At 36.6% G+C, this 8,279-nt stretch overlaps 2 long non-coding RNA genes across 2 annotated transcripts in view; both read left to right on the top strand.

Moving 5' to 3' along the window:
- On the top strand, window positions 2,080-3,668 carry LOC107622063. The gene is made up of 5 exons (XR_001616052.2): window positions 2,080-2,212; window positions 3,200-3,218; window positions 3,350-3,415; window positions 3,495-3,510; window positions 3,606-3,668. It is a non-coding gene; the product is annotated as an uncharacterized LOC107622063 (long non-coding RNA).
- The window catches only part of LOC107624362, a 40,676-nt gene continuing 36,677 nt past the window's right edge, over window positions 4,281-8,279 (top strand). The window contains exons 1-2 of the long non-coding RNA XR_001616858.2: window positions 4,281-4,478; window positions 4,726-4,825. This is a non-coding gene — a long non-coding RNA (uncharacterized LOC107624362). The remainder of the gene's footprint in view (window positions 4,479-4,725; window positions 4,826-8,279) is intronic.

The following is an 8,279-nucleotide window of genomic DNA, read 5'->3' as shown; positions in this document are numbered from 1 at the left end:
ACATATATATGCTTATTTAATGAGCATTTCAGCCCATTCCACTTCATTTTGGGAAGAGGGGCGCTGATGGTGGTGAAGGGAGAAGAGAAGAGAAGTTACTATTCATCTTCTCCTTTATTTGACGAGCCGTTTGCGGCCACGCAAAGCTCTCGTCAAGCTCTTCATTTCTATCTAAGCAAACCTGGTAAGAAGTCGCATCTCAATCTCTAGTTTCGAGCCCTAGAATTCAGCGTTTTTGGGGTTATAATTTTGAGGGGATTTTATGGTTTTACTTGTTTAGGTGATCTCTAGTAGCGAATAATTGTTGGATTTTACCCCTAATCTCGTTGGGTACGGTAAGGTTTCACCAAACCCTTGTGTTTAGTTTTTTTGTGTATCATAGGTTTTGATTTTGATATATATATGATGTTAGTTTGAGCTTTGGTGGCTTGTTGGTGAGTTGAAAGCTTGTTGGACTCCAATCTTGGTGCGGTGTGCTTTTGGAGAGCGGCCAAGGTATGGTTTTGGTCTTCTCTATGTAATATATAATATCTCTAGACACTTAGGCTAGTGGACCCTAGGATAGTATTAAAATTTATATGTTGATGAATATGATGCATGATGACTTTGAGTATGTGTAGCATGATGATGGGGTATTGATGTTGTATTGAGATAGGTGTTGGATGATTATTTTGATAATGATGGGTGATAAGTGATGGATCTATGTATGCGAAATTATTGATGTGTAATGTTGTGAAAATGTTCTTGGTGAATAAGGACACTACAAAAAAAAAGGATTAAAATGGCATTGATATTAAGGCGTTTTTAAAGAACCGCCATAATATCCAGCCATTATGGCAATTTTCGTTGCTGCCGGAATTGGCTTTGTATATTTTGGCGGTTCTAGTGATTATGGTGGTTTTGAACCGCCGTTTTCCCACGTATATAAAATAAAAGAACTGCAACCCCTCCTCATTCAACGAAACACATTCGACGCTCTCATCTCCCTTCTATCTCTCCTTCTAGGGCTTCTCCTCTCTCTGCCGGTTACAATCCCTCCAGGTACCTTTCTCTCTCTCAAGTTAAGCTGAAACAGTTACTTATCCTCTCCAACAAATGCTGTTTTATTTTTTTTTCTGTTAGTGCTGTGGAGACGAAGATTCCGGCGAGAGGCAAGCTCTGGTGGCTAAACCTCAGTATTTTGATTCCAGAAGGCACCGATTTCTTCGTTTTTGTTTGGGTTAGGGTTTCAAAATTGTTTTTGGTGATGATTTATGGGGGTTTTTATTTCTCTGTAGCTCCGCGATCGGGTCTTCCGTTGAAGCATTGGATTGACGTTGGTGCGGGGGTGATTGACGCCGATTACAGAGGACCGGTTGGGGTGATACTATTCAACCAGTCGATGATCTCAGGTCTTCTTTCTTATCTTTCCCCCTTCCCCTCTCTCTCTCTCTCTCTCTCTCTCTCTCTCTCTCTCTCTCAACTCAGATCTTCTATTGCTTACTTATATTAAGGTGTTTCTCTGATCTCCGATCTCAGATCTCAGAAAAAATCTATCCTAGCTTAGTTTCACAAAGCTTACATCCTTATTTGCAATTACTTATTAAGGTTTGGATTTTTCGTGTTTACTTTCTATGCGTTGTTATCTTCTTAAAATTATTCTGGATTGTTCATATTTGCGCTCTGTTTAACTGAGATGGCTAGATTTTCTTCTCTTTTTTTCCCTTGCAACTCTATAACTGACATAGTCGGCTGTTAGGAATTAATTAAAGTGGTTACAATTAGCTAGTTAATTTGTTAGGTGCTTGGTTGGTGATGTAAGGAGTTAAGAGTGTGCTGTTACAAGTTAACTAGATGATGGTATTGGTGTAGTTGGCATAGCTTTTCTTCCCTTAAATATGAACTTTTGGCATCCATTTTTACTTAAATGATCTTTCAGTTCTGATTTTCCTATACTATATTAAATTGAATTTTGTATAGTTAGTAGTTACTCTGAGATACAAGGATGTATATTTATCATATTCTGAAGTGACTATAGTATCTATCTTTGGGTTATGTGTGTTTTCATAAACTATATATGAAATTAATTTTTCATTCTTTATGATATTTTTGGGTTCTGTGTGTTTTCTTCTTCTGGCTTCTATCTTCAACTGCTTCACAAACGCAGGTACTCTTAATTTTAGCTTTTCAGGAAAGCAGAAACCAGCTTCTCAATTTCCATGGCTCCACCCAGGTACTCTTCTCTCGACTCTTCTTTATCTTCTTTCTCAATTGATCCTTTCATACGCGCTTTCTTAACTCTGTTAAAATTCATCCTCTAAGGAAGGGTTTCTCTAAGTCTCTTAGTCAAGTCAACTCTTAACTGTGCACATTTCTTTTAGCTTTTTATGGAATTTATAGTTTTTTTGGTGCCAGATGACAGCATATTTAGTCAAAGCAAACTCCATTTCAAAGTCATTTAAACTTTTAAAGAATTGCTAACTAAAAAATGACGCTGTTGAAAAAATTTTCAATATTTTGTATTGGGTTTATCATCAGTGCCATGTAGAAAAATCATCAGGAAATGATTTTGAGAAATTATTGTTTAAACCTGAGGAAATCATCAGTGCCATGTGGGATCTCTGTCTTTCACATTTGTACCCTTCCTTTTAATAAATCATTCTATCTTATATGCTTTCAACTTCTAGACAGATGGGCTTCCAGTAACACAGTGAAACATTATATTATCAAGTTCTAAGCCTCTGTTTAGGTTTAATCTACATAATTCTGAGGGATTCTTCTATAGTTTGTTTAGTGTTTGTTACCTTCCAATATGTGCTAATAAATAGAGAATCTGTTGCTTTTTGTTCTTAATTGGGTTTCTCAAAATTCTCCTTGTTTAATGCATACTCCTCCACTTAGCTTTTAAACTCCTTCTCTCTTGTTTCGAGCTCTTTTGCTTTGCCTTCAACTTGCAAGACGTTATTATATTAGATGGAAAATTTAATACAAGAGGTAATATGTGATGCGGACACAATATAAACTCGCCAAAACTGAGTGTGACATATAATTGACTGCATTAAAATCCATGATCATATGTGTCAAAACAAAAAATTATTTGGTTATCGATTTGAAAGGTTTAAAGGTTGAATGTGTCAAAACTTTCTACTGAGGTTGTGTTTTTTCTATTTCATTTTTTGATTATATATGAACTAATCTTTTTGCCATTTTATTTGAGAAGGAAATTGGAAAGTCTTGAAGTAAGACATTCTTTTCATCTCACATTTGTCTTTTCTATATATTGTGCATTTGATGCATTGGGTTCATATTTCGTGTTTCCTCTGAACTTTTATTAGTGATGCTGAACATTCTGGTTGTGTTTAAAATATAGGCACTAAAGAAAACCTTTCAAGAAATTGGATCACGATGTAAAAATACAAGATTTCTTGGGTTCAAGGTAAGTTATTGTGATATTTGAATTTTCACTTTTTAAGAGCTTTTGATGGGTCTGACTTTGCTTCTTTTCCATCTTGCAGCAGTCAAACTGTGGAGGTACAATTTCTTCATAAACATCACAATGATCATGATTAAAATAGCTTCAGAAAATTTAAATTGGAAGTTAAACAACAAAAATGTTCCACATGCAGGAATTAACTCATCAAGTAAGGCTTCTACAAATGCAGCTAACAGATATACATCAGAGACTGAGGTGCAACTTTGGAGTTTTCGGTTGTTAAAGTATTTCTTTTTCTTCTTGATGTTATCTTATTGCTCTCTAACTGAATTATTGTTGATTTGACCTAGGCTTAGTTATTTGTGACCTGAGTCATTTTTTTGTGGATTAGTTGTGCTTGTAAGTAATATGGTGACTAAAATATTATAAATTGATAAATAATCATACAAATGGATGTGTTATGTATTGTATAGCTTTTTAGTAATGATTAAGATAAATCCACCCACAATCTATTTGTATCGTGTCACGTTTTATATAGATCATGAAGTTGATTTATACTTTGGATTTTGTCACAATTTGACCACTATTTAGTATTTTGAACCGAAAATATATTGCTTTACTAGTCGACTTTTCTCGAAAGCCCCATATTTTCTTTGTTAGCAGTTGGGTAGAGCTTGCTTAATAATTTGAATGTTTCATGTGATTTAAAATGGATGACAGTTTTTTTCTTTTAATTCAGAGTCTTCATAGCAGAAGCAGTTGCCCTGATTGCTCCTCCCAACCCCTATAGCAATAGACACACTACTACCTCTTCTGTGCAAATAATAGATTACCATTTAGATATGGAATCGTACTCAAGCATAGCATTAAGATGGTTCCAAATCCAAAATGTATAAATTGATATTTTGGTTTATTCATATGGACACTTGTTGATCACCCTTCTAATGTTGGCATAATTGCAGTTTTCTGTTCTTGGCTGTATTGCTGTATGAGGTTAACAAAATCTCAGGATCAGTGCTTTCAGTTCAAACAAGCGACTCCAGAAGTAAGAAGTATAGTGGGAGAGGTTAGTCTCGTGTGTTCTTATTATGTATGCTCACTGTCTAAGCATCTTCAAAGATTTTGTTTGTAGCATTAGTTAACTACCCTATTATCTTTTGGACATAATAAATAATTAAACAATCAAATACTAATTAATTATCAATATATAAGAATCCAAAGCCCCTTGTCTCTTGAGAAGAATTGGAAATATGACGTGTTTGTCAGTTTCAAAGAGGAAACTCGCTTCAACTTCACCAATCATCTTTATGCAGCTCTCTGCAGACACGGCATAGTTGCCTTCAGGGATGATACTAGGCTCTGAAAGGAGGACCTATATCAGCAGGCCTTCTGGAAGCTATTGAAGGATCACAGGTTCTGATTGTGGTCTTCTCTATGTGTATAATTGGGATGCATTCTTGATGAGCGGATATTTTATACGCTTTTTGGGGTTAATTTCATGTAGCTTTTAGGATGTTTTAGTTATGTTTTTAGTATATTTTCATTAGTTTCTAGGAAAAATTCATATCTCTGGACTTTACTATGAGTTTGTGTATTTTTCTGTAATTTCAGGTATTTTCTAGCTGAAATTGAGGGAGCTGAGCAAAAATCTGATTCGGGCTGAAAAAGGACTGCTGATGTTGTTGGATTCTGACCTCTCTGCACTCGGAATGGATTTTCTGGAGCTACAGAAGTCCAATTGGTGCGCTTTTAATTGCGTTGGAAAGTAGACATCCAGGGCTTTTCAACAATATATAATAGTCCATACGTTACACAAGGATAGATGACGTAAACTGGCGTTCAACGCCAGTTCCATGTTGCAGTCTGGCGTCCAGCGCCAGAAACAGGTTACAAGTTGGAGTTCAACGCCAGAAACAGGTTACAACCTGTAGTTGAACGCCCAAAACAGCCCAGGCACGTGAGAAGCTTAAGTCTCAGTCCCAGCACACACCAAGTGGGCCCCAGAAGTGGATTTCTGTACTATCTATCATAGTTTACTCATTTTCTGTAAACCTAGGTTACTGGTTTAGTATTTAATCAACTTTTAGAGATCTATTTTGTATCTCATGACATTTTAGATCTGAACTTTGTAATCTCTGACGGCATGAGTCTCTAAACTCCATTATTGGAGGTGAGGAGCTCTGCTGTGTTCCGATGAATTAATGCAACTATTTCTATTTTCCATTCAAATATGCGTGTTCCTATCTAAGATATTCATTCGCGCTTAATTATAGAGAAGGTGATGATCCGTGACACTCATCACCTTCCTCAATTCATGAACGTGTGTTTGACAACCACCTCCGTTCTACATCAGATTGAATGAGTATCTCTTAGATTTCTTAATCAGAATCTTTGTGGTATAAGCTAGATTGATGGCAGCATTCATGAGAATCCGGAAAGTCTAAACCTTGTCTGTGGTATTCCGAGTAAGATTCTGGGACTGGATGGCTGTGACGAGCTTCAAACTCGCGAGTGTTGGGCGTAGTGACAGACACAAAAGGATCAATGGATCCTATTCCAGCATGAGTGGGAACCGACAGATGATTAGCCGTGTAGTGACAGCGCACGTGGACCCTTTTCACTGAGAGGACAGATGGTAGCCATTGACAACGGTGATCCACCAACACACAGCTTGCCATGGAAGGAACTTTGCACTTTTGCATGCATGAGGGAAGAGGAATACAAGAGAAAAGCTGAAATTCAGAAGACAAAGCATCTCCAAAACCCCAACATATTCTCCATTACTGCATAATAAGTAACCTTTACTTCATGCTCTCTTGTTCATTTGCAAGTCAATTGACAACCACTAATTAATATCCTGACTAAGAGTTGTAAGATAACCATAGCTTGCTTCAAACCAACAATCTCCGTGGGATCGACCCTTACTCACGTAAGGTATTACTTGGACGACCCAGTGCACTTGCTGGGAATCTTCTTTTTAAATTCTTTTTTCAAAAATAATTTTTCTATTAAATCTTATGCCAAACTTTAAGTTTGGTGTTTTCTTGTTGATTTCTCTTTTGTTTTCGAACATTTTATTTTGGTTTTCTAAAAATTTTAAGTTTGGTGTTCTACCTTCATGTTCTTGTTGTTCTTGTGATTCTTCAAGGTGTTCTTGAGTCTTTCTTGTGTTTTGATCTTAAAATTTTTAAGTTTGGTATTCCTTGGTATTTTTCCTCCAAAAATTTTCGAAAACAAGGAGCTTTAGATTTAAAAATTTTAAGTTGTGTGTCTTTTGTGTGTTTTTCTCTTTCATCATAAAATTCAAAAATCAAAAAAATATCTTTTCTTCATTCCACTCATAAATTTTGAGACAGCGCATCGGACCATTTTCCAGAGAGGATTAAAAGTAGCCATTGACAACGGTGATGTCCTTACATAAAGCCAGCCATGGAAAGGAGTAAGACTGATTGGATGAAGACAGCAGGAAAGCAGAGGTTCAAAGGAACGAAAGCATCTCTATACACTTATCTGAAATTCTCACCAACGATATACATAAGTGTTTCTATCCTTATTTTATGTTTACTTATTATTTAATTTCGAAAACTCCATAACCTTTTGATATCTGCCTGACTGAGATTTACAAGGTGACCATAGCTTGCTTCATACCAACAATCTCCGTGGGATCGACTCTTACTCACATAAGGTTTATTACTTGGACGACCCAGTGCACTTCCTGGTTAGTTGTATCGAAGTTGTGAATGAAAAACGATTTATTAAGACGTGCGTACCAATTTTTTGACGCCGTTGCCTGAGATCACAATTTCGTGCACCAAGTTTTTGGCGCCGTTGCTGGGGATTGTTCGAGTTTGGACAACTGACGGTTCATCCTGTTGCTCAGATTAGGTAATTTTCTTTTTCGTTTTCTTTTCAAAATTTTTTCAAAAATCTTTCAAAAAAAAAATTTCATAAAATCATAAACATAAAAAATATTTCATGTTTCTTGTTTGAGTCTTGAGTCAAGTTGAAAGTTTGGTGTCAATTGCATATTCATCTTACATTTTTTCGAAAAATTCATGCATTCATGGTGTTCTTCATGATCTTCAAGTTGTTCTTGGTAAATCTTTTAATAATGGTGGAAGAAATAGGTTTAACAATAGTAAACCTTTTCCATCATCCACTCAGCAACAGATAGAGAACTCTGGACAAAATACCTCTAATTTAGCAAACTTAGTCTCTGATCTGTCCAAGGCCACTGTAAGCTTCATGAATGAAACAAGGTCTTCCATTAGAAATTTGGAAGCACAAGTAGGCCAGCTGAGTAAAAGGATCACTGAAATCCCTCCTAGTACTCTCCCAAGCAATATAGAAGAGAATCCAAAAGGAGAGTGCAAGGCTATTGAATTAATTACCATGGCCGAACCTGATAGGGAGGTTGAGGACGTGAATCCCATTGAGGAAGACCTCCTGGGACGTCCAGTGATCAATAAGGAGTTTCCCTCTGAGGAACCAAAGGAATCTGAGATTCATCTAGAGACCATAGAGATTCCATTAAACCTCCTTATGCCCTTCATGAGCTCTGATGAGTATTCTTCTTCTGAAGAGAATAAGGATGTTACTGAAGAGCAAGTTACCAAGTACCTTGGTGCAATCATGAAGCTGAATGCCAAATTATTTGGTATTGAGACTTGGGAAGATGAACCTCCCTTGTTCACTAATGAACTGAGTGATCTGGATCAACTGACATTGCCTCAGAAGAAACAGGATCCTGGAAAGTTCATAATACCTTGTACCATAGGCAACATGATCTTTGAAAAGGCTCTGTGTGACCTTGGTTCAGGGATAAACCTCATGCCCCTCTCTGTAATAGAGAAACTGGGAATCTTTG

The sequence above is a fragment of the Arachis ipaensis genome, chromosome B10 (genome assembly GCF_000816755.2).
Source record: "Arachis ipaensis cultivar K30076 chromosome B10, Araip1.1, whole genome shotgun sequence".
Classification (NCBI taxonomy): domain Eukaryota; kingdom Viridiplantae; phylum Streptophyta; class Magnoliopsida; order Fabales; family Fabaceae; genus Arachis; species Arachis ipaensis.
This window is presented reverse-complemented; position numbering and strand designations above follow the sequence as displayed.